We start from the raw sequence: 26,668 nt of genomic DNA, 5'->3' as shown, positions 1-26,668 counted from the left end.
ATTGATGTTATTGTAGATTTAAAAATGTAGGTCTTGAAACAAATAAATATAAGAACATAAGAACTAGGAGCAGGAGTAGAGAATTCAGCCCTTCGAGCCTGCTCTGTCATTTAATACGATCATGGCTGATCTCATCTCGGCCTCAACTCCACTTTCCTGCCCTTTCTCCATAACCCTTCAACCCTTTACTAATTAAAAATCTGTCTATCTCCTTCTTAAATTTACTCAATGTCCCAGCATCCACCGCACTCTGGGGTAGTGAATTCCATAAACTCACGACCCTTTGAGAGAAGTAATTTCTCCTCATCTCTGTTTTAAATCTGCTACCCCTTATCCTAAAATTATGGCCTCTTGTTCTAGATTGGCCCACCAGAGGAAACATCCTCTCCAAGTCTGCTTTGTTAATCCCCTTAATCATCTACATACCTCAATTAGATGTGCTAATTATATAATTCAGGCATTGTTACTCTGCAGATTCCCTAAGCCTCAGTTAAGCCTAAAATGAGTTAATGCATCATTGACAATAGATGACCAAGACACCACTAAGAAGCATAGAGGGTTAGTACTTGATCCTTCTCCTCTTGGATTTCTATTGGTATCCTGTAACAACTAATAGGAAATCGTCTCCTCTCATGGATGTTCATAAAGTTCCAACATGAAATGAGTTGGGACATTCTAAACCCAGTTCCCAAAACACATAGATGCACGTCATAAATCAGCATTAACTGGCATTAAATTAGCAAAGTACAACAGTAGCTGCACACTAACACCACTTTGAGAAGTACTGATGCAATATAAATGGGGCAGAACATACATTTGGGGCCAAAGTAATGGAAGCTTCATGCTGCATCTAGCTGCATACCACTGAACTGGAGATGCTTGATGTTCAGACTGGTGTGCCACCTTTGCCCACCAAAATCAAAAAAATAAACGTAAATATTAGTCATTATGTCATCACACACTTGTGGAGAATAAAACTTGTTTATTAATTTTGGTGCAAAGATAAACTGCTGGGGCAGGTTGCTAGGAAGGGTGGTTGCAGCAGGGGATAGTGGACATATTTAAAAAACAGCCAAGTGCTGTATGGGGAGATGGGAAGATTGGTATTCTGGAAGGATGAGATGAAATGGGATGAAACGTCTTTCATCCAAACCAATCTCATGAGTATAAATTGGTGTTTCCCACTTTATATACAACTACCTTTTTAGACTTCATTTTCCTGATAGACACTTAGCTCAAAAATTTAATATATGCAATAAATCTCAGCAAACCTTATTTGTACTGTAGTTGCTATAAATCATTGTGAAAAAGGAGTCATAGAGGAATTCTCGAAGGGAGTTAACTGAAAGCTATATTAAAAGTGAAGCCAAATCTTCTTTTAAATAATTAAACAAGAACAATCATGTCATGTGACAGATCTAGTCCCATGGATCCATGCATCCGCTAATAATTTAATTTATTTATGAAGTATTCTTTGAAGTAAATCAGATTGTCAAAGTAATTTATGTCTCATTAAACATTAAATAATAAGAGGATTTATGATGGGAGAAAGCACCACCAATCAGGTTTCATTATGAATATTTCCATGTATTGAACCAAGTGCCAATCTACGCCATATCCCACGATTTACCTCATAAACAATCTGTTTAAGTATACTTATTTGTTTAGATCGTTAGAAGTTTCTTTCTTATTTATTCTTCCCCGACAACTGTTCTATTTCTCTTTCTTTTCTGTATTCCTTATCATTCTTGCTTTCTCTAATATGTATCTTTCTCCTCAATTTCTCCCAAATTTGTCTTCTCCTCCCTTGAAGTCATCTTCTTTTGCTGGGATAGTTTCCATGGGGCCCAGCAGCTCTCATGACAGCAAGTCTTTACATGACAGCAAATATTCAAAGGCTATTTGACAATAAAAGATATCACTGGATCTTTGCCTGAATTCCATGGGCCATCTCCTGATCTCAGACCATAATCTCAGCAGAGGATCAGGGGAAACCTTGGAGAAATGGCTAAAACAGCTGTTTATATTGTTTCTCTGGGGTTCCTAGCAACCTTCCCCTGATATTATCATGAACAATTGGGAAATTTCGAGCAGAATATTTACCCCACTGTCTTCAACTTGTAATAAACTATCACTGGATAGCAATCAAAACCAGTCTGGCGAAATTCTTTCCCTCCCTCACATGGGAAGTTGTAAATAATTGTAACATCCTAAACCCTGCCCAGACTTGTTCTTCAAAAAAAAAACCTAGCCCTGAAATTCTCAGAGTACTTCCTGCCCCCCACCATGATTTTGGGTGAAAACAGCCATTCCGTCAGTATCCCAGCAAAGTTACAAGGGGACATTGGGAGAACCTTTGTGGAATTTCAGGGCCCCTTCCTACTTTTAAAGTCATTTTTCTCTCCATTCTTTTGAACCCTTTTCTTTTGAACCTCATCACCAGCTAGAACTATGATAAAAATTCAAGATGTAGAATATACAGCCCTTACATGATTGAAGGAATTAATACACCAGCATTTTGTGTCACCAGGCAACTCTATCTGACAAACACTTGGTTTTCTTAAATACTGATCCTTTTATAAATATCCAAAATATCACTGCCCAACAGCATCCCAACCTGCAGTTGTTCTCAAAAGTAAAGTGCAAAATGTCATTTTTTTAAAAACTTGAAACATAGCTAGAAATTCTAAACTCAAGATGTATGACAAAAATTACATAAATAAAATCATATGTCTGCAATCTATGAGATGGTAAAATGGAAATACACTTTAGAGATTGGAGTATCTACAACATAGATGAAGGAAGAGATAAAATTGATAATTAACTGATGTAATGTGAATCTAAGCTGGAGACAGACAACATAGAAAAAGCAGTGGTTTATACATTTGGTTTGTAAGTTAGTGTTTGGCTTGAAGTATACTCAGATCCTTCTTTTCTTATTATTTTTGTGAATTTTGTGCCCATCAAGCTGATGTGTATCAATGGCATGGAATGGACATTTTTTTTACTTCTGGCATCCAGTATCAATATCAAGCAGTTCCCAGATCATGTTCGATGCAGGTTAAATGAAAAACAAAATATACTCTGCCCCAGCAAGGTAAATAGCACCCCCTACTGCACCAGTGTGGCATTTTTGTTTTACTAATTGGACATACATCTAGCTTTTTTAAGCAAGTTTGCCAATTTATTGTCAATTAAATAAGTAGTTTTGTGCTGTGGAGTCATAGAGGGTGAAATTGGTCTTCAACAATAGAGCAAAAAGAACAGCCCGATTTGCACCGCCTAATTTTCTTTTCCTCTTAATTGTCTGTGAAACTTCTAATGGCAGACAGAGCTGATAAGAGTCCCAGCTCTTTCCTATCATTAGACACTTGAGAATGGTTTGGCAGACTGCCTGAGTTCTTTATAAACTTTAATTAAAAATCTTGGCTTTGCACTAGTTGCAGTTCTTCCAGCATCACCGATGGATAGCACCAACAGTGTGAGGCCACTTTCTTCAAGTTGTCTCACAGCACCATAGAAAATCAGAGGCTGCCATTACACTGCACATCTTGTGTCAATGAGACACCCTTTACAACACAAGATACTTCAGCAAGTTTATGTGTAGGTTAAATTCCGATGTTAAACTGCAGTTTTATGCACCATGTTCAGATTGTCTCACCCTATTTCAAAAATATGCTCTTGGAAGATTTCAAACCATTCTACCCTGGAGGGAACTTGGTTTAATATATATTACAAATGCTACTGTTGAGGTAAACTTAGCTATCAAGGACAAATTCACTAGACTGCAGGGCTAAAACATTTGGACTAAATTTCAGATGGGGTGTCTGAACCAACGTATTGTCAACAATGAAAAGATAGTTTGTCATTCACATGATCATTTACATCAATTGCTGCTGTTGTACCCTTATTGATTTGAACTCAGCAGTGGTCATTGCCAAGACAGATATTTAGAATAACAGAGAGGCCTGTGAAAACCAGGGGTAGTAAGACAGCAAAAGCTATGATAAGGATGGAATACAGGCGAGAAGAGTTAGGAAATTAGTTTTGAGTTAGGCAAGACAACCCACCAAAATGGAGTAGTATAGTGTGTGTTTTATTTTTATGTTGTTATGCAAAGACATGTTGTATTGATGGAAATAAATGAATTCAATCATAAATATTGTTCTGTAGATATGTTCAATGAAAAATAAACCTTTCACATCAAGTCTCAACATATCATGTGTTTGATTAGTCTGCCTTTGGAGAGATTGAAGAAATAACATACAAAAGATACTGATATCTGGTTCATATCACAAGAGGGTTTCATTGTTACAGTCCCATAAGTCATGCTGTCATGCAAGTAGATGTAAGGCAGCATAAGTCAACTCCCTTAAAGGTATAGCACTCAACCCACATAAAGAATCAGTTGCTGCCACTGAACCTAAGAAAGTATCTACAACAGACCCAAATTCATAATAACTTTCAATACAAGGTACTGAATGGTAAATTGTGGAATGAGGAATTTATTCCAGGGGTAAGGAAGACCTGATAGCCATTGTATGATGACATGGTTAAGTTATGAAGGCTATTTTTACAATTGAAATAAATCCAGTGATCCAGTTATCAATTAAACATTTTGTTTGTATAGCACTTATTATATGTATTACATAACAAAGCATCAAAAACAATGAGCATAACTTTCAACTTTGGCAGGATTGTAAAAGGAAACAGATGAATATATAATGGGTGGTCGATACATAATAACCCATGCTTAAGGCCCATGCTGAAGTCAAAACACCTGGCAAATAAGTTAAATAAAATTAAATAAAAAATAAATGCATGTAACTACGCATTTTATATAATCAATCAAGGTTAAAATCAATCAAGATCTAACCTCAATACATTAATTGTAAAGAATAATGTTGCCAGTGTTACGACTAGGTGAGAAAGAGGTCTAGGGTTCCCTTTCAGACTTCACCTGGTCTTACTGTAACAGGGTTTAATTTTAAACACACTGTTTTTAGCTCCCCCTTGGTGAATCCTTGTTCACCGCTTTCCAATTATAAGGCAAAGAAACCAGCACAAACAGGCTTTTTTAAGTTTAAAGAAGAAATGTGAAATTTATTAAACTTAAACTTAAACTCTAATTCGGTTAACGTCTACAGATACATGATGCACCCACACTTGCATGCATATGCGATACACATGCAGAAAAGGACAGAAAAAAGTAGAAGAAAAAGAAAGTAGAGAGGTTTGAGACAATCTCTGAAGAGGGTTTTTTTTGTTACTATGCTTCGTGCTCGCTGCATTCCTTGCTTGTAGGTAGATCCTGCTTTTCATTGGGGCCCAGTATTCTTCTTAAACCTTGTTCACTGTAGGAGACTGTTCTCTCTTGGGGTTCATGTGTCTTCAATGGATTCCAGGTGAGAAAGAGATGGGAGCAGACAGGAGAGGATTTTTTCAATCCAGGAGCCAAGAGCTTTCTGTCTTCAAACACTGTTTCTCCAATTCAAAAACTCTCAGTTCAAATTCTGCAACAGCCAGTTAGTCATGCAACTAAACTGGTCTGACCACATCTGTTCTGTGTATTGGGAGCAGGGAATAGCTTCTTTGTTCCAACACTGTCTGCTAGTAACATGTAAAAATGTCTTTCCAGCCAGGGGACTTGGCAACCCCTTGTATCAGGCCTTCTCTTCTTCCCAGAAACAATTTGAAATTTTATATCCATGTGGTGAAATTAATGTGCCTCATTCTTGGCAAGTGGGGACCTACATGACACCTCCACCCCCCAGGGGAATGAAATGTGATTTGAAAAAAGGCACTTTTCATTAAAAGGGTTGAGAGAAATCTATAAGATACAGAACACCATGCATTTGTCTCATTCATTTCCATTCATTCATAAATCCTAAAGCTGATTAAAATTGTGTGTCTTTTCTTGGTGCTGTTTTAATTTCCCCCTTTTTGGCATCCCAACAAACGTGTGGTTTCTTTGGGAAGTTTTCCTTCAGTTCACCCCTTTCCATGACTGCCTAGGGCCTTTGTTCCTGCTGAGGTGATTTTTTTTCCCAGGAGTGTTAGTAGGGGCGGTTCTATCCTGAACTCTCTTTCAGTGCCTTGCTGAGTCATGCAAAGGCTTTTGACTTCAGGGGATGGGTGGTTCCCTTTTCTTCTGACTGTGGGGAGGGATTCTTTGTTAATCTCTCCTTTGTTCTCAGAGACATTCCTGCCTGCAGGTATTTGTGCAGACTTTGCTGAACTCCCCTGCAGCACTTCAACCAGGTGAGTCATCACTCTCACGGTTTCTTTGCCCCCTAGAGGTCTTTCTTTGTCCCTGCAGGTTCCTGTAAATGCTGTTAGCAACTCTGGTGGGGTGCATCTAGAGTCTGCATTTGCCAGCCTGTCCCCTTTTGTCCCCTTACAGTTCACCAGCCCTCTGCTGGAGGGTCCTCCGAACACTGGTACAGGACCTAAGGGTGCAGGTTTCACTGTAGGTTGGGGTTTCCCCTCAACCTGGCACATGTGGCATCTCCTGCAGTACTCCACCACATCTTTGTGGAGTTTCGGCTAGTCAAACTGCTGTCTTATGAGGGCTTTGGTTTTTCGTATACCGGCCTGTACAGCAACTGTAATCTTGTGGGTCCTTTTTAATATTTCTCCCCGGTACCTCTGTGGCATCACTAACTGGTGAATTATTGTCCACTCCTTGCTCTTCGGTCTGTGAGGAGAACTCTATTTCCTCATCAGTACCTCATTCTCTAAATAGTAGCAGCCAGGAACTCCCTCTGCTTCACTTTCAGACTGGGCAGCCTGTGCTAACTCTTGCAATACTGGATTGGGTTGCTGAGCCTCAGCCAGGGAAAATCTATTTAATTCATTCCCTGGGTGACCTAACTTTGCATTCCTTCCGGAATATTCTTTCTCTCTCCCTATCCTATCTTCCTCTCGCTCTCTCTCCTGCCTTTCATTTTCCTTCTCCTGTCTTTCTTTTTCTTCATGTTCCTTCTAGAGAGCTCTTTCTTTCTCCCTCTCCTGTCTCTCTCTCTCTCTCTCTCTTTTTCTCTGTCTTCTAATTTAAGTTTCCTTTGTTCCAATTGTATCTTTGCTCACAATACCCTGTCGGAGTCTGCTTCTAACCCTGTTTCTGCTTCATCAGATTCAAGGGAAAAATGGTTGTCCACGAGCCTTAGGAGTTCAGACTTCCTAGCCTTGCCACATACAGTGATCCCACGCTGCTCAGCCATTTTCCTCAACTCCTCCATAGACAGTGCTTTTAACGTATCCTAAGTTACTTCACCCTGGCTTGGAGAGCTACTAGTTTCAGTTGCAGATATGTTAGTATTCAATCACACACAACCACAAGAAAACCTGTATTAAGCTTACTGTTTTTACTTTGAACAATTTGGCTTCCCACTTCCAATTTCTCTCGTTTGTCTATGGGTCAATTCTGGATGCTAGCACCCAAATTCCCGTTACGACCAGGTGAGAAAGGTGTCCAGGGGTCCCCAGCTATATCTATTATTTTATAAATACTCAAACTCATTACCATGTATGCTCACAGTCAACAGAGCTGTAGTCTGGCTACATTTTTCCTACTGTTTTGTAAAACACTGCAAAGTGATTTCATTTAATAGCAACACTGCATTGTAATGTAAATACAGCCTAAATCTGAAGTCAGGACACTAACTGACACCGGAACAAAGTAGAATGAGACTTCCTGGAGGAAGGAGTCTCAGTTTCCTTCATGTTGATCGGAAGTTATTTCAGCACTTAACACTAAATGTATACAATACAAGTTCAGATTTTGTACAAGGCTAAAACTGCTTCATACCAACATTAAATATGTTGTATAAATGCACCCTGATACTCAATCAAGTCCTAAAACAATGTGAGGCCAGCACCTCCATGGTCTCATACTGTATCTTTAGCATTGCTGCAAATTTGTAACATAAATACACTCTTGTTAATGATACAGAAAGTGCACCTTGCCTTCAACAACACGAACTTCTATTTATATAGTGTCTTTAATGTAGTAAAAGTCTCAAAGCTCTTCACAAGAGTGCTATCAAACAAAATTTGACATCAACCCACATAAGGAGATATTAGGGCAGATGACCAAAAGCGTAGTCAAAGAGGTAGGTTTTAAGGAGCGTTTTAAAGGATGGAAGAAAGGAAGAGAGGCAGAGAGATTTAGGGAGGGAATTCCAGAGCTAGGAGCCTTGGCAGCTAAAGGCATGGCCTCCAATAGTGCAGCAATTAAAATCAGGGATGCTCAAGAGCCCAGAATTTGGGGAGCTCAGATACCTTCGAAGGTTGTCAAGCTGGAGAAGATTACAGAGATAGTGAGATACGAGGCCATGGAGGGATTTGGAAAACAAAGATGAGAAAATAAAATTGAAGCATTGTTTAACTGGGAGCCAATGTAGGTCAGAGAGCACGTGTTATGACGAGGCTGGAGGAGTGCACTGACTTTCTCTAGTTCCACCTCTTCACGGGTCACAACATATATTTAAATGTTTACCCAGTTACCGATACAGCCAATTATATGCTCTATATATATTTCAGAATAAAATCCACCAACCAGACTTTTTAAAATAAACAGCAATATTATTAATGTATTATAAAACAAGACGTATTCAGTAAAGATACAAAGCAGTAACACACAGATTGAAATATGAAAGTTCCCTTCTAAATTAGCTGAACTCACACACACACAAATCTACTGGTTAAAGTAAAAATAAAGAAGCTTTCTCTGGAGAGATCTCTTTACAAAAAAGACAAAAAAATAAATACTTTGGCCAAATACTTGTTAATTCTTGAAGGCAAAGGAGAAGATATGGAATGATATAAGTTGTCCCTTTATTCTGGCATCCCAAATACGCGTAGATGGCTGTTACTGGGATCTTTCAGCACAGTTCTCTTCAGGCGATGTTGAGGATTAGTCTGGCAAGCTTTCCAAGAGAAATGCCGCGTTTCAGCTATAATACTGGATTCTCAGGGTTTCTAAAAGAGGTGGAAAAAGGATGAATTGGTGTCTTCTCTATTAGCAGGCTGACCCCAAACTGACTCAAAACAATATCCAAAATGAAACCAACTCTTGGCCACCATAAATCTTGACATATCACTTCTCTGTAAACAACTCTCCCTAGTCACCAAGGCTCCTGCTGTTTACTTAGCTTAAGGTATGTGACATCCAGTAAGGGTTGTTTTTAAACAAAGATCTCAAGTCCTTCCAGTGACCTTTAAAAAAAATTCTAACAGCTCCTCAGATATTTCCACAGACCTTTACCCACAAGTCCTTAAAAAATATAAAAATATGGAAACACCTTCATAACACCTCCATCCTTGGAGGAATGAAACACCATTTTAAAATGTGTTTCATTACAAAGTGTAGACAAAAAAATGGAAAAAGATATTAAAGCACACTTACACACTCATTCTCATTCACGCTTTACCTGTGACTAATACAGTTATGCCCTGTACCATCTTGGTACTCAGATAACTCAAAGCAAAGTTAAATTCCAGACAAAGCATGAGCAATTACATTATTTTCCCCACAATATGGATAATCTTTAAGTGATAGGACTGAAATAGTAAACTCTATCAAAATAGTCTGGCATTCTGGTTTTTGAATTTTTCTACAACGGCTAGGGCGTTATGATCAGTATATACCAGTGTATCTCTGTAGTCATGTTGGACATATACTTCAAAATGCTTAAGAGCTAGCAGTAAGCCTCGGGTTTCCTATTCCACTGTTGAGTATGTAGTTTGGTGTCAATTTAACTTCTTGTAAAAGTATCCCACTGGTCTTTCTATGCCCGATTCATCTTCTTGTAACAGGGCTGCACCGACCCCCAGGTACAAGCATTAATTGCTTCCTTGAAGGGCTGAGTGAAATTCGGGGCAGCAAAAACCTATCATGGGGATATTCATGACAGTATGCCCTGATCATCATTTTAAGCGTCTGATGGTTCATTGATCAAAATTGCTTTCAGCCTCTCAAAAGATGCTTGCCATTCTCCTGACCACACTATCTTGGCTTTCTTTTTTGTAGCAAATCCATCAGTGGGGCAGCTATAGTGCTAAAATTTGGTACAAACTTGCAGTAGAAACCACACATCCCCAAATACCTCATGATTTCTCATTTAGTCTTAGGGGCAAGAAACTCCATCAATGCTTGTACTTTTGATGTTCTTGGCAACACTTGTCCTTGCCCTACTCTATGCCCTAGGTAGGTTACTCACACTTTTGTAAATGCCCTTTTGGCAAGGTTTACCATCAAATCAGCCAACTGTAATTTTCTAAATAGAGCTTCTCATTGTTCCAAGTGGTCCTTCCAAGTCTCACTGAATACCAGCACTTCATCAAGGTAAACCACACAGTTAGCAATACTGACTACTTGGTTCATTAGTGTCTGAAAAGTTGATGAAGCATTTTTTAGCCCAAATGGCATCACCCGGCATTGGAAAAGGCCATGTGATGTGACAAAGGCTGATATTCCTTTAGCTCAGGGTGTTACAGGTACTTGCCAGTATCCCTTTAACAAATCAATTTTGGTAAAAAACGTGGCACTGTCAACTCTATCAATACAGTCTTCCAAGTGAGGAATTGGGTAGGAGTCAGCCTTTGTTACTACAGTAACCTTTCTGTAGTCTATGCAAAATCTAGTTGTACCATTAGGTTTAGGCTCAAATATGACTGGGGAACTCCAGCTGATTTGACTGGGTTCAGTTAGGTGGTTTTCCAACATGTATTTGATTTCTTTTACCTGGGTCTGTTTCTCTGGACTTAAGCGATAAGGATGCTGTTTTATATCCACATCATGTATGGCTAAGGTTGTACATCCTGGTTTGTCCCTACACACTCCTTTAAATGCTATGAGTAGCCTTGTTAGGCTTTCTCATTGTTCTGCATCTGCACAGTGTCTAATCTCCCATCAATTCAGTATTAGCTAACCGGATAGTAGGAGGTTCAATTTGAGAGTTGTCTAGGCCTCCTACTGCCTCATCCTCACTATCCCTTTCATCCTTCGCAGTCCTTACTACCTGACATATCTGTTCTTGCTTATCCACCACCTGGTGGTGATATCATTTCAATATATTGATGTGACACAGCAATTCTTTCTCCTTGATCTGGGGTGTCAATCAAATAATTTACTTTACTAAACCTTTTGACTACTCTATATGGTCCACAGAACCGTGTTTTCAGCGGTTCACCCTGTAAAGGCAGTAATACTAACATCTCATCCACTGTTGAAACGTTGGGGTCTTGGAATGCTTGTCTGCCCATTTCTTTGCGGTTATTTGGGAAGCTTTCAGGTGTTCCTGAGCCACTTTGCAGGCTCCCCTGAGCAACTCCCGGAGCACAGATACATAATCTAACATGGAAGATTCATCCCTCTGTTCTAAAAACTTCTCTTTGATTAGTTTTAGAGGACCTTTTATATCATATCCATAAACTAATTCAAATGGATTAAAACCGGTAGACTTATTAGGTGAATCCCTAGTGGGAAACAAATGAAATTCTAGCACTTTGTCCCTATCATAGGGATATTCATGACAGTATGCCCTGATCATCATTTTGAGTGTCTGATGGTACCATTCTAAAGGCCCTTGGCTATAGGTGGTCTGCTGAGCCTTTAACTGTGTTATACCCAGAATACTCATAACTTCCTGGAAAATTGTAGACATAAAATTGGAACCTTGATCCAACTAAATCTCAATCAATAATCCATATGGAGTGAAGAACTGGGTTAACTTTTCTACCACTACCTTGACAGAAATTGTTCTCAAGGGAATGGCCACTGGGAACCGAGTAGTCATATCCATAATAGTGAGTATATATTGATGTCCTGCTTTTGTTTTAGGTAAAAGGTCCCACACGGTTTACCAACACCCTTCCCTCAGTATCCTTGGATGCATCTCATCTGGTCCTGGTTCTTTATCCATTTTAAGTACAGACAGCCTATCTAATACTTCCTCTTTATTAATTTTAAACCTCTCTCGTGTCTGACTGGGTTGCATCTCCTTCCTTGGTAAAGACAGATGCAAAGTATTCATTTAATACCTCAGCTATGCCCTCTGCCTTCATGTGTAAATCCCCTTTCTGGTCCCTAATCAGCCCCACTCCTCCTTTTACCACCCTTTTACTATTTATATGCCTATAGAAAACTTTGGGATTTCCTTTAATGCTAGCTGCCAGTCTCTTTTCATGCTCCCTCTGAGCTTCTCTTATTTGTTTTTTCACTTCCCCACTGGACCTTCTATATTCAGTCTGGTTCTCAACAGTATTTTCTACCTGGCATCTGTCATAAGCACACTTTTTCTTCTTTATCTTAATCTCTACCTCTTTTGTCAGCCAGGGAACTCTGGATTTGTTGGCCCTACTTTTCCCCTTCGAGGGAACATACCCTGACTGTGCCCAAACTATCGCTTCTTTGAAGGTAGCGCATTGTTCATCTACTGGTTTTCCTGCCAGTTTTTGACTCCAGTTTATTCGCCCCAACTCCATTCTTACTCCATTGAAGTTGGCCAACCCCCAGTTAATTATTCTCACCCTGAATTGCTCTTCGTCCTTTTCCATAGTCAGCCTAAACCTTATGATACAATGATCACTATCCCCTAACTGCTCTCCTACAGATACTTGATCCACTTGGCCCACCTCATTCACAAGAACCTGGTCTAGCAGTGCTTACTTTCTCATTGGACTAGCAACATACTCTTGTTGAAAATTTTCCTGATCACACTCTAGGAACTCATGCCCCTCACTAACCTTTATGCTACTATTATCCCTGTCTACTTTTGGATAATTAAAGTTCCCCATTATAACAACCCTATAATTTTTTCACCTCTCTGTCATTTCCTTGCAAATTTGTTCTTCCACATCCTTTCCACTAGCTAGTGGCCTTTGGACAACAGCGAACAATGTAACTGTACCTTTTTTGTTCCTTAACGCTAGCCAAATTGATTCTGTCCTTGACCCCTCTGGGACATCCTTTTTCTTTAACACTGCAATGCTCTCCTTAATCAATACCGCCACCCCTCCCCCTTTCTTCCCTTTCCTATCTTTCCTGAACACCTTGTATCTAGGAATATTTAACACCCAGTCCTGCCCTTCCTTGAGCCAGGTCTCTGTTATAGCCACAACATCATATTTCCACATTGCAATCTGCTCCTGTACCTCACCAGTCTTACAAACCATACTCCGTGCATTCAGATACATGCACATTCACCCTGATTCAGATTTTATTACTTTCTCCCTTACTCTGGCCGCACCTAATAACTTATTATTTCCTACTCTCGTGCTATTTATTTCTCCCAGTATTCTGTGCACCTTGGTATTACTCTCTAATACTTGCTCCTGGTTCTCACACCCGAGACAAGTTACCAGTTTTGCTTCCCTCCAAACTGATCTCCCTTTCAGGTTCCCATCCCCCTAACAATTTAGTTTAAACTCTCCCCAACAGCACCAGCAAATTTCCCTGTGAGGATATTCGTCCCAGTCCTGCTAAGATGCAACCCGTCCATCTTGTACAGGTCCCACCTGCCCCAGAACTGGTCCCAATGGGTCAGAAATCTGATGCCCTCCCTCCTACACCAATTCTCCAGCCACGTTTTCAATTGCTCAATTCTCCTATTTCTATGCTCACTTGCACTTGGGACTGGGAGTAATCCTGAGATTACTGCTTTTGAGGTCCTGCTTTTTAATCTCCTTCCTAGCTCCCTAAAATCTGCTTTCAGGACCTCATCCCCTTCTTACCTACGTCATTGGTACCAATGTGGACCACAACCTCTGGCTGTTCACCCTCCCCCAGAAGAATGTCCTGCAGCCTTTCCATAACATCCTTGACCCTGGCACCAGGGAGGCAACACAACATCCTGCAGTCATGTTTATTGCTGCAGAAACACCTGTTGGTTCCCCTAACTAACGAATCCCCTATCAGTACTGCTCTTCCAATCCTCTTCCTCTCCTCCCGTGCAGCTGAGCCACCTGTGGTGTCAGAAACTTGGCTTTGACTGCACTTCTCTGAGGAACCATCACCCTCACCAGTATCCAAAATGGAAAACCGACTAGTGAGTGAGATCATATCAGGGGACTCCTGCACTACCTCCCTGGTTCTCTTAGACTGCCTGGCGGTCACCCATTCCCTATCTGCCTGCATGCTACTAATCTGTGGTGTGACCCCCCCTCCCTAAACGTGCGATCCACATAGTCCTCTGCCTCGCGAATGCACAACAGTGACTCCAGCCACCACTCAAGTTCCGAAACCCAGAGCTCAAGCTTCTGCAGCTGACGACACTTCCTGCAGATGTGTTTGTCCAGGACACATGGTGCATCCATGACTTCCCACATGCCACAGGCTATACATTCCACTCGGCAGAGCTGCCCTGCCATAAAGGCCTGCTACCTGACCCGAACCCGAGGGGACCCGACAACGTGTGTCGGGTTCGGGTCGGGTTGGGTTGCTCTTCGGGGTCTGGCTTTCGGGCTCAGGTCGGGTTCGGCTGGGTCTAGATTGGACACGCACAGTACTACCTTTTGCTCTGCTGGGAGGAAAAGGGAAGTTGAGTAAGTAAGCATCAAAATTTGAAAAGCCTGCCTGAGCTGGGAGTTTGGGACGTCAAGGAGGGAAACGTGCATCCAGACTCCACAGACTCTGAGTCAGCGCAGTGAGCGAGTGAGTGTCTCTATGACGTCATCATGCTCATGCTGCAGCTTCCTTCTATTCCATCCATCCAAAACTGGTAAGTACAGTGAGTGCACTATGGTCGGGTCGGGCGTGGGAAATAATGGAAGGACTTGGGCCGGGTCGGGCTCGGGTCTGATGTGGTTCGGGTGGGGTTTTATTTTCCAGATCTGAGCAGGCCTTTACCCTGCCATACCTTAACTTTACAGACTATTTATTATAAGTAGAATAGCTTACCGGGTACTTACCAAACAGCTCCTTCCACTGTAGTGAAGCAAGAACCAAATACTGGAGGGTTAAGAAAGTAGAAAAAAAAATTGAAAAATGGAGCACCTCCTCCCCACTTCACCGAACTCGCCACTCATCAAACTTGAATCTCCACACTCAGCTTGCAATCTGCACATCGTTTTCAGGATGCACCCAGATCTCTGTATTTATACCTTTGAAGCTGAAACTGCAGCAACCAGATTTGACTGGTCAGCTACTTAACTAATCAGCTACTCTGCAGTACAGCCTGTTAATCCCTGCCTAAGACTGTAAGAAACATAGTTTACTTTCTTAACCCTACTTTATCCAGAGGGTAAATCCCAGTGAAATGCTAACTGCAGAGCAGACTTTTATAAAGATAATTTAAAATCCCCACACACCAAACCCGAATCTCCACACTCAGCTTGCAATCTGCACGCTGTTTCCATGATACTCCTTCATAATATTAAAGAACATATTTGTTTTAGTCTTGAACAACTCAGAAGGCCAGAAGAAATGTTGAGAAATAATAAATTAGTACTGGAATGACAACTTGGGTTGCATTCACACATCATCCCCAATTCACAGTGACATTAAAGATGGGTGTGTAAACAGGATAAAGGGCAGCTGGCAAATCAAATTGATCTTCAGACCTCACTGTCCAACATGACACATGGAGATTTCAAACTCAAACTGAATATCATAAGTCACAATATATGTGCACTGTAAAACAGTTCAAATCCCAAATTTAAAGTTTAGTTATACCATGAAAAGAAATGTGAAACTTTAAAAAAAGAATTCTCAACTCACTTCTCACTCCTTTATCCTGAATATGAAGTTTGAAGTCATGGTAAAATTAAAAACACAGTTAAACTCTTCTATGTGGCAAGCATGTTGAAGTTCAGATCAAGTTTTGAAGGTGGCTGTGTGAATAGGACTTCAAAACCCAAAGCAAATCATTCCCCAAGTTCCGTGAAGCAATATGAACACACAATAAGTCTTAATTTGTCCATTATAATTTAATGGCAAGTTCTAGAAATAATTTTAATGTTAGTGTTACAAATAGTTATCCTAATTATCTTTTAATTTACAAAAGTAAATTAATTTCATCACTGGCTATTTCCTTCTTAATTCAGTTATTACCAAGGTGAGGTGAGAGTGATTGCCCTTAACATCAAGGCAGCATTGGACTGAGTATGGCATCAAGGAGCCCCAGCAAAACTGGAGTCAATGGGAATCGGGGGGAAAACTCTCCACTGGTTGGAGTCATACCTAGCACAAAGGAAGATGGTTGTGGTTGTTGGAGTTCAATCATCTCAGTCCCCGGACATCACTGCAGGAATTCCTCAGGGTAGTGTCCTAGGCCCAACCATTTTCAGCTGCTTCATTATTGACCTTCCCACCATCATAACGTCAGAAGTGGGGATGCTCGCTGATGACTGAATAATGTTCAGAACCATTTGCGACTCCTCAGATAATGAAGCAGCCCGTGTCCAGATGCAGCAAGACCTGTACAGCATCCAGGCTTGGGCTGATAAGTGGCAAGTAACATGCTCGCCACACAAGTGCCAGGCAATCACCAGCTCAAACAAGAGAGAATCTAACCATCTCCCCTTAGTGTTCAATGGCATTAGCATTGCCGAATCCCCCACTATCAACATCCTGGGGGTTACCATTGACCAGAAACTGAACTGGACTGGCCACATAAATACTGTGGCTACACAAGTAAATCAGTGGCTGGGAATTCTGCGACAAGTTACTCACCGATGCCTGTCCACCATCTACAAGGCACAAGTCAGGAGTGTGATGGAAAACTCTCCACTTGCCTGGATGGGTGCAGCTCCAAAAACACTCAAGAAGCTCGACACCATTCAGGACAAAGTAGCCTGCTTGATTGGCACCCCATCCACCACCTTCACCACCCACTCCCTTTACCACCAACGCTCAGTGGCAGCAGTGTGTACCATCCACAAGATGCACTGCAGCAACTCACCAAGGCTTCTTTGACATCTTCTTCCAAACCCACGACCTCTACCCTCTGGAAGGACAAGGGAAACAGATGTATGGGAACACCACCACCTGCAAGTTCCCCTCCAAGCCACACACCATCTTGACTTGGAACAACATCACCGTTCCTTCACTGTCGCTGGGTCAAAATCCTGGAACTCCCTTCCTAATGGCACTGTTAGTGTGCCTACACCCCAAGGACTGCAGTGGTTCAAGAAGCCATCTCATCATCACCTTCTCAATGGCAATTAGGGATGGGCAATAAATGCTGGCCTAGCCAGCAATGTCCACTACCCATGAACGAATTGAAAAAAACGTTGGTTAGTGTCCTACATTTTGGCCTGCTATGACCATTCTATGTACTATAGCTTTGAGTTATCCTGAGCTCAGTGGAAACACCAGATTGGATTAGGGAAGGTTTTAAGAAGGTGAAGAATGAGCTGGTGGTGGAAGGAGAAATTGGCAAACAGATTGCAAAGGTATCAAATACATAAATTCTACTAAAAATGATGAAATCTACCAGTGTTTTTGGATGTTGTGGTAACATAAAGAGTTCAGAAACCAACTTATATTGAAGAAGTGGGCTTTATGAGGACTATAAAAATAATAATGAAAATACTGAAGGAGAATATGAGAAAATACGAGCCATTAAAAACAGAATAAGGAAAGCTGAGAGGAAGGGACTGTCAATTTGTAAATGATGATCAGAAATGGTGGCAGTGTTTAGTAAGTACAGTAAAATCTTTGTTATCTGGAACTTTATCAACCAACAAACTCTATTGTCCGGAATTTCCAAAATCTCCCAAAGTGCTCATAGGCCATGATATCCCGAGTGCAGTCGATTATTCTCAGCATTAGTTAGTGATGCTCGATGGAAAGGGCTGACTCTCATACATATTACATAAATTCGCAAGGCCGAGGCCAACCTTCTCCGTGCATCCGTTGGTGGTAACAGGGCTCGGAGGGCATCCAGTAGTACCAGAAACAGCTTGGTTAGATGTCAGGAAGTTGGTTGGGAGACTTCTAAAGCTATTGAGTTGGACCACCATAAACCATGGGAATTCAGGTTGCCTTCTGCAGTTATAAATGCTACCTTGCCTCAGTGACTGGTTCCCTATTCACTATAATGGGATTCTTTGTCCTTGCACAGATGCATTTTGCTGTGGAGTTCTGCATCCGATCTCCTGCAGGGATGGCTCATTGGAACAGGCAACCTTTCCCGTGTACTATCTTGGTGCACCGACACCGAAAGAGTAAAGACAAATTAAGAATTGACTTTCCTAATGCTAGGCCCTGGGTACTACTTGCTCTCCTGGCAATAACTCCAGAGCAGAAGGTTGGATCTCCAACTGCCTTGGTAAGTACTACTTTTGGTTAACCAGAATTTTTGACTATCTGGCACCTTTCAGGTCCGGCACATGCAGGATAACTGTACTTTGTATCGGTCTTTGCTAAAGCAAAGGATATCAGAGAAGAGGTGAATCCTGAAGCAGTTGAGAATGAGATGAGTGATATTATGATGGATAAAAGGAATTTTTAAGTTAGTTAAGTTAAAGGAAGATAAAGCACCATGTTCTGACAGAATACATCCTAGGGAAATGAGAAAGGACATTGCAGAGCCCCAGAAATTATGCTTCAGAATTCTATTGAGTATGGATATATATTGGAGGACTGAAGAGTGGCCAATGTAGAACCCAATTTTAAAAAGATAGACAGAGCAAATCTGGGTACTTAACTGCCAGTTAGCTTAACCTCTTATAGGAAAAATTTTAAGCTTTAATTGAGAATGAATTTAGCAGTTTGCTACAACTGAGTGGCTTGTTCGGCCACTTCAAAAGGCAGTTAAGAGTCAACCACATTGATGTGGGGCTGGAGTCTCATATGGGCCAGACCAGGCAAGATCAACAGGTTTATTTCTCTAATAGACCATATTGAACCAGTTGGGCTTTCAGGACAATCCAACAGCTTCATTACTTGTACTGATATCAGCTTTTTATATTCTCCAGATTTTTCAATCTGAATTCTAATTCTTAAACTGCCATGGTGGGTTGTGAATGCATATCCTCTGGGTTATTAGGCCAAGACTCCATATTACTAGTCCAGTAAAAAAATCACTACACAACCATATCACCTATTTAGATAAACAGAAAATAGTTAGTAGCATGTACAGATTTCAAAAGGAGCAGTCAAGCTTGACAAACTTGAGGAAGTAACAGACATGGTAAATGGGAAATATGCAGTCGATGCAATGTACATGGGTTTTAGGAAGATCTTTGAAAGGGTACCACATGAGAGATTACCACAACAGAGAAAGGGGTATGGAATCACAGGGAGGATAGGAAACTTAATTAAAAATTGTGTAGAAAAGATAAATTAGAGAGTAGGAGTTAAGGGTGTATACAAAGAGTGACTTGAAAAATTGACTGTTCTTTGTTAGGACAACACAAATTGCAGGGTGATATGATATAATTGTTTTAAATTATGAAAGGATGGTATATGGTAGATAGAAGCAGACTATTTCTTGAGGGTTCTAGATCAAACACCCATAGATATAAGATTAAATGTAAGAGATTCAGAACAGAGGGCAGTAGAAATTTCTTTAATGAGGCTGTGGAATTCATTTTCAAGCTTAGTGGCTTGCATTCAGGATGAGATTGGAAATTGATTAAGGAAAAAGAGTTGAAGGGTTATGGCAATAGGGGAGGTAAATATGATGGAACTATTTTCTCACATGGAGGGTAAATAGCAATAAGGACCAGTTGGGCCACATGCCCTGCTTCCATGTTGTAACTTCTATAAAAGCAAAATACTGCGGATGCTGGAAATCTGAAACAAAAACAAGAAATGCTGGATTCACTCAGCAGGTCTGGCAGCATCTGTGGAAAGAGAAGCAGAGTTAACGTTTCGGTCAGGGTCACTGACCCGAAACGTTAACTCTGCTTCTCTTTCCACAGATGCTGCCAGACCTGCTGAGTGAATCCAGCATTTCTTGTTTTTGTTGTAACTTCTATGTATTTGTGTGAAAGAATCTCAGGTCACTCGCCTTTAACAGGTATCATTGAGACAAGCTGACTACTCCATCCTTAATGGTGGCTTGAGCATAGGATTTCAAACTGGCAGCCTTGACTTTCAGCTTCTGAGGATTATCAGGTCATCAGATTTCTGTCCACCTGTCATCACATTTCAATATTTTTTCTGTATTTATTGATTTTATTGTTATTTCTATTGTGGCTCTCTAATAAAAGATATCTTCAGCCTCACAGCACTCTTTTCCTTCATTGCATTTTGGAAGTTAGGACAGGATAGCTCTGAGAGCGTGTTAATAATTGAAAGGGATCCCCAACACATATAAATTTAAAACCACTTCCTTGCAATACTGCAGACCTGCCTGGCTTAATTACTGAATCTATCACAGAACACTAACTTAAACACAAACTTATCTTTCTTTCAAAGGAGAATAGTCACTAGTCGGTAATTTTCTTATGTAACAACTCGCCAAGGCTTCTTCGACAGCACCTTTCAAACCTTCAACCTCTATCACCTGGAAGGACAAGGACAGGAGATACATGGAAACACCACCACCTGCAAGTTCACTTCCAAGTCACTCAACATCCTGACTATATCACTGTTCCTTCACTGTCATTGGGCCAAAATACTGGAACTCCCTCCCTAATAGCATTGTGGTTGTACCTACACCACATGGACTGCAGTTGTTCAAGAAGGCAGCTCACCACCACCTTCTCAAGGGCAATCAGGGATGGGTGATAAGCTTGCCAGTAACGCTGACATCCCAAGAATGAATTTAAAAAAACAGTTGTACTGATAAAAGGAACTAATTGGTTTTGCAGTTGCAGTGTAATTGTGCAAAGTCATACTGCCCTCTTTCATTTAAACTACTCCGATATTCTGTAACAAAAGTTGTCCCTCATTAGTCAATGCAAAATGTAATTGGCACAGCATAAAATAGGCTGCAAATTCGCTATTGCTCATTTTGCTCTAACCCTAAAGACAAATTTAACTCCCGCTGACTTTTGGATGAGACATTGAATTGAGACCTCTCGGGTGGACATAATAGATTCCATGGCAACATTTGAAGAAAAGCAGGGAAGTTCTGGCCAACATTTATCCGTTGACCAACATCACTAAAACAGATTACCTGATCTTTTATTTCATTGCTGGTTGTGGGACCTTGTGTGCAAATTGGCTGCTACATTTCCCATTATAATACTGACTACGCGAAAAGTATTTCATTGACTATGAAGGACTTGGGATATGATCATAAAAGGTGCTATATAACTACTAGTTCTTTATTTCTTAAAATGATGAAAGGATTTAACTTGGTCCAAATGGGTAGGCAATTTGAACTAAGTAGGTTACGAAGAGCCAAGGGACACAAGTATAACTTATAAAAGCATAGAACAGGGTTAGATGTTAGCAAATAATTCTTTTCACAGTATGTGTGGACCTCTGGAACAATTTGCCTTTAATATTCACTATCCTAGATTCATAGAGTCATGGAGAAATGGAGTCATTATGGCACAGAAGGGAGCCACTCGGCCTATCAAGTCCATGCCAACTCTCTGTAGAGCAATCCAGTCAGTCCCTTTCCCCCACTCTATCCCCGGAGAGCAGCAAGTTTATTTCCCTCAAGTGCCCATTCAATTTTCTTTTGAAATCATTGATTTTCTTTGCGTTCACCTTCATAGGCAGTGAGTTCCAGATCATTACCATTTGCTGCACAAAAAAGTTCTTCCTCACACCACCATCCCTGTATCTCTTGCCCAAAACCTTAAATCTGTGTTTACTAGTCTTTGTACCATCAACTAATGGGAACAATTTTTCTTTGTCTATTTTATCTAAACTGCTCACAATCTTGTACACCTCTATCAAATCTCCCTTCAGCCTCCTTTGCTGCATTGAGATCAACCTCAGCTTCTCCAGCCTAACCTTGTAAACCTCTTCTGCACCCTCTCAAGGACCTCCACATCCTTCCTAAAGTGTGGTGACCAGAACTGGATACAGTACATTAGTTGCGGCCTAACCAGGGCTTTATAAAGGTTCAACATAACTTCCAAGCTTTTGCACTCAATACTTCTATTTATGAAGCCCAAGATCCCATATGCTTTGCTAACTATTCTCTCAATATGTCCTGCCACCTCAACGATCTATGTACATGAACCCTCAGATAGGGATAGGCACCAACATGATGCACCATGGATATTTGACAAAATTATTGACTCAGCCATGGACATGGGAGCAATTAATCTGTATATAAAGTATATAGCATCCTAATGCCATCAAAACACAGTCCGATTTAAAACACATTTCTTCCTATTTATTGAGATACCTGGCATTGTGTTTGCTTGCACAAGTAGTCAATGTCTGTCCACATACTTCATGTAATGATGCAGTGATTTCAGATAGATAATCTTGATCTTTTTCTCTCCCCTCTCTCTCTCTCCACCTCTCTGTGTCCCTCTCTCTCCTCCCTCTGTATCCCCTTCACTCACCCTGCACTCTGCCTTCTCTCTGTGTTTATCTCTCTCCCCCCCCTCTCTCTCTCCCCCCCCCCTCTCTCTTCCTCTTTCTCTTTCCCTCCCTCTGCTCCCCAGTTTGGTGCATGTTTAAAGGGCTGCCTGGCTCACAGCGCCACACCATGCCTCTGTCTGTATGCTGGTCCACTTCCTCCTCTCCCTTCAGCCTCTCTCTCCCTCTCCCCCCGCAGCAGCCATTCCCTCTCATTCCCTGAACCACGTGAAAACGGCAGGGGTGGCAGATTCCAGAGCACCCCGCCTTGAACCACCAATCAGCACTAACCCTGCCCAGGCAGCCCCTGTCAGTCACAGACAGTGACCAATCACTGAAAGGCAGTCGCCATCCGTCAGACGCAGATTCTGCCTAATCCCTCCGCCTGACGTACAGTTTAATCGGAGAGCCATCAATCGAAGCTGAGCCGTGGGCAGCCCATTGTCAGTCACAGAGGATTGGCAGGCTGAATGGAAACCTTCGGCAGGCTGGATTCTGCCCTGCGGGCTGTATGCTGTATAACCCAGTTTTAAAATAATCTAGCCACTAGGTTATTTAAAAACACAAGTTTAAAGGCTTGGAGCAAGACATTTAAAATTACCATGGACCTCAACATTTTTACCATGGTCACTGGTGTCCATGTACAGAAACATTGCCAACCCCTGCTCCCAGGTCTCTCTGTTCCTGCACACTCTTTTGAACTGTGCCATTAAGTCTATATTGCCTCTCCCTATCCTTTCTGCCAAAATGCATCACCTCACCCTTCTCTGTATTAAATCCCACCTGCCACTTGTCTGCCCATTCTGCTAGTTTATCTATGTCCTGTTGCAGTCCATTGGTATCATCCTCACGGTTTGTCACACCAGCAAGTTTGGTACGTTCGGCAAATTTTGCCGCTTAATATTTTTTGAAATGCATGTTTATTTCTGCAAGTTACGATGTTGTATATATTTCTTCAGATATAAATAAAAGCAGAATTTATAACTACTGGCATAATTAACACAATGCAATCAAATTCGTAGCATTAACCTAGTGCAAAGTGAAGCGAAAGACAAATATACAGAAGTCTGTTATATATAATCATGGGGAATTCCAATTTATTAAATAATCTACGCGGCAAACAGCTTGACTAACTTGGCGAGGCCTTTCGACACTCCAGCATAGCGTACTAGTTTGGGCCATGATCTGGTGTTCGTGTATTTGCTGTTAAATATCCAGAAGCTCGGTTATCTGCAGACTCCCCAGCGCTTGGTGTTGCTGAAGTAATTTACCTCTAGGATGGGCATCTGGCTACATGGCAAATTTGATCATCTAAGAGTGGCATTGTGCATTCATGTGCTTTACTGCGCCCTAGATATGTGGTCGTTCAGCATCGTTACAGTAAATAACATTCAATCTGTAAACTTTCTTTTTGTATTAGTATTGGGAAAATCATTGAGAATCGTTGCAGTTTTACTTGAGTTAGACTTGACCTCTGCTCGTATATGCGTGGTTTGCAATATACAATGATATTAAATAAATGCTTAAAAAAATCCCTTCCCCATATCTGCAGTTTGTATTTCCCGAACTGCCTGTTGTGAGTATAGAATTTGATAAATGTTTATCTGCAGTTAACCTGGAGAAAGGGAGCCTTATGAGACAGGCTATGTAAAGGTTCATATGCGGAACTGCTCCAGAGATCAGCAGTAATACAAGTTTCATGTATATATTTTAAATAATGGATCACTAACAACTCGATTTGTTCTTGATTATCTGGAGTGAATTTAAAAAGAACTGATCTTTCGCAAGAAGTAATATTTTGACAATTTGATTAAATATCGTTTTAGAAAAAGTAATTCGTCCCAGTATGGAATTATTATTGAGGTTCCCCCCAATTTACACCAGCAGACGTTTATAGACGGTTTGGAAATCTGTCTGACGTTTTGTTTTGATTTACCGCTGATTCCAAAAACACTCGGACAAGTGAACTAATGGGTCAACTATCAGCTCAACACCGAGTAAAAAGAGTCCTTCCATGGAGTCCGTTTTCAATATAAATGGCCTTCTCAGACGAGACACAAACCATTTCCACTTCACTTACAATACAACGTTTAAACTGAGATCAAGCATTTACAAGGGAAAAGAATGTACAAATCAATGCTACTTGTTTAACTTCAAATACAAATCTTATTTTGCATTTTGCAAAGTTTCCATTTTGAAGCAGTACTCAATATTCGCTCTGCTCGCCATCACACCTTATTTTACATTTTATAAAACAATATTCTTCACCGTATTCCCACTACTTCCATGACATGCAAAACCTCCTTATAGACAACATGACTTAAAAAAAAACGAGCTATCCAAAGTAGACACTGGCTGTTTGTAAATGGAGCGGATACCACGTTATACTTAACAAGTACTGGTAGACAATTGATCACACATCTTGCTTTGACTTTCTGTTCTGCTTTCCTTGAGGTAAACTTTTAGCACATAGACCTGTGATATCCCAGTAAAAAGTGTTGTTCGGACCGCGTTTCAAACACCCTACCCACGCGCAAAATAAACAGGGCTTCCATTTCAGAATATGCAGTAACTAATCGAACAGCTCCTTATACTGGTCAGCATGTATCAAGAAATAAAATCAATGCGCATTTGCAGAACAGCAAACCCTTCAAATTTCTGCTCATTCCTTTCACAGTAACTGTGCTGGGGGATTCCCGAGTTTAATTGCTTGTTTTTTTTAAAATATATTCCGGTCTGCCGTGCCTGAAAACCAGCAGCTATTTCCCAAATTTCAAAGCTTTGCTAGTTTTACGAGCCAGCCTGAGTTTCCCCATAAAATGCTAATTAATTGCTCGCTGTAATGTCAAGTGTGGCAAGAATCCACTCGAGCTTTGTCCTATTCGAGGTATCAAGCAGTCAAAATAAACCTGATAAATCATCACAATCTTAATGAGACTGATAGTAGTAACTGCAACTGTGCTTCCCGGTGATTATCGTTTTACATCATTACAACAAGAAACTTTTAAGAAAATGGAGAATCAATACCTATTGGAAGCTTCTCTGAAGATGCGCTGAGTTGTAGTGACAGCTCTCAAATCGAATCAAAGCTATTATTAAAACTGCATCTTTCTTTCTCTCGCTCGCTCCTCTCTCCACAGATGAGAAATTCCAACTGAAGTGAATGTTCCTTCACGGAATGAATACAAGATAGCTGCAATTCGATGTTCTGTGAGGTCCCTATAATTCCGATCGTATTAGCTATATTAGCTATTTTCTATCTGTCTCTCCTATAAGATCCCAGTTTCGATCCAATCGGGTTCCGCTCTGTGAAAGGCTGATCTGAATGAATGTCTGTGACTGGAGCTTTTTCCTCTCCTTGCCGTTGGTGTTGCCTGCAGAATGTGACTGACCTCTCCCCAGTCTGGCGGCGATTCTCAAGCGCCCCCGCTCACCGCAAGGCCGGCAGCGCGAACTGGAACAGTTTCAACATTCACATCTATGGACACCACAGAGGCTGTTTCTCTCTCATCAGCCAGTGCCCGACTAACAGCACCGCTCTTAAAGAAAGCGCCGTTTTCTGGCAATGGCCGCTAAACCAGGAATGGTGCAGAGATATTAGAAAGGAGATTGTATCTCAATAGATAGATTTTCATTACTCAAATACGAAGGCTCGGGTCCACACAATGCAGTCGTGCTGATCTGCCGTATTTGTACACTTTTTGTCAAATAATTTGCACGAAAATATTAAAAGGATGCTGTGCAAGCATATAGATGTGAATTTATTCGGAATACGTTTTAGATTTAGTGTAATAGAGAAGCTTAGGACAGTTTAAAGAACTTAGTAGACTGTCGATAGATGAACGTTGTACTGGAAGAGTGGCTGCAAACCACTACCGCGCTACCGTTTCTTTATTGATATCGTAGCTCTAGTCGGTATGAATATGTTTAAGAGGGTTATACTTCAGTGGAGCGATCAGTACCAGAACCCAAACATGTGCTTTTAGTGCATATGTCAGTCACATTTTAAACACGTGTATTCACTACTAAAACCAGCAGCATGCCTATTTCAACCCTGCCCTTTATTCCTGGCGATATTTAAACGTGGCATCCTTTCCCCGGGATGTATTACAGGCCTACACTGAACAAATTAAATTCCTTAAGTTTACTTAGTCACTGATACCTTAATAACTGGCAAGTGATACCATTCTAGTTTCAAAGCGGAATTATTGAAATTTACCAAAT

General features: G+C 40.9%; 1 protein-coding gene across 1 annotated transcript in view; it reads right to left on the bottom strand.

Annotated features, from left to right (window-relative positions):
* calcr (calcitonin receptor) overlaps nucleotides 1–25,871 on the bottom strand; it is a 346,460-nt gene extending 320,589 nt beyond the window's left edge. Inside the window, exon 1 of the mRNA XM_068051371.1 lies at nucleotides 25,472–25,871. The gene's annotated coding sequence lies outside the window, so the exon portion shown is untranslated. The remainder of the gene's footprint in view (nucleotides 1–25,471) is intronic.
* Nucleotides 25,872–26,668: the final 797 nt, after the last annotated feature.

The sequence above is a fragment of the Heterodontus francisci genome, chromosome 2 (genome assembly GCF_036365525.1).
Source record: "Heterodontus francisci isolate sHetFra1 chromosome 2, sHetFra1.hap1, whole genome shotgun sequence".
NCBI lineage: Eukaryota > Metazoa > Chordata > Chondrichthyes > Heterodontiformes > Heterodontidae > Heterodontus > Heterodontus francisci.
This window is presented reverse-complemented; position numbering and strand designations above follow the sequence as displayed.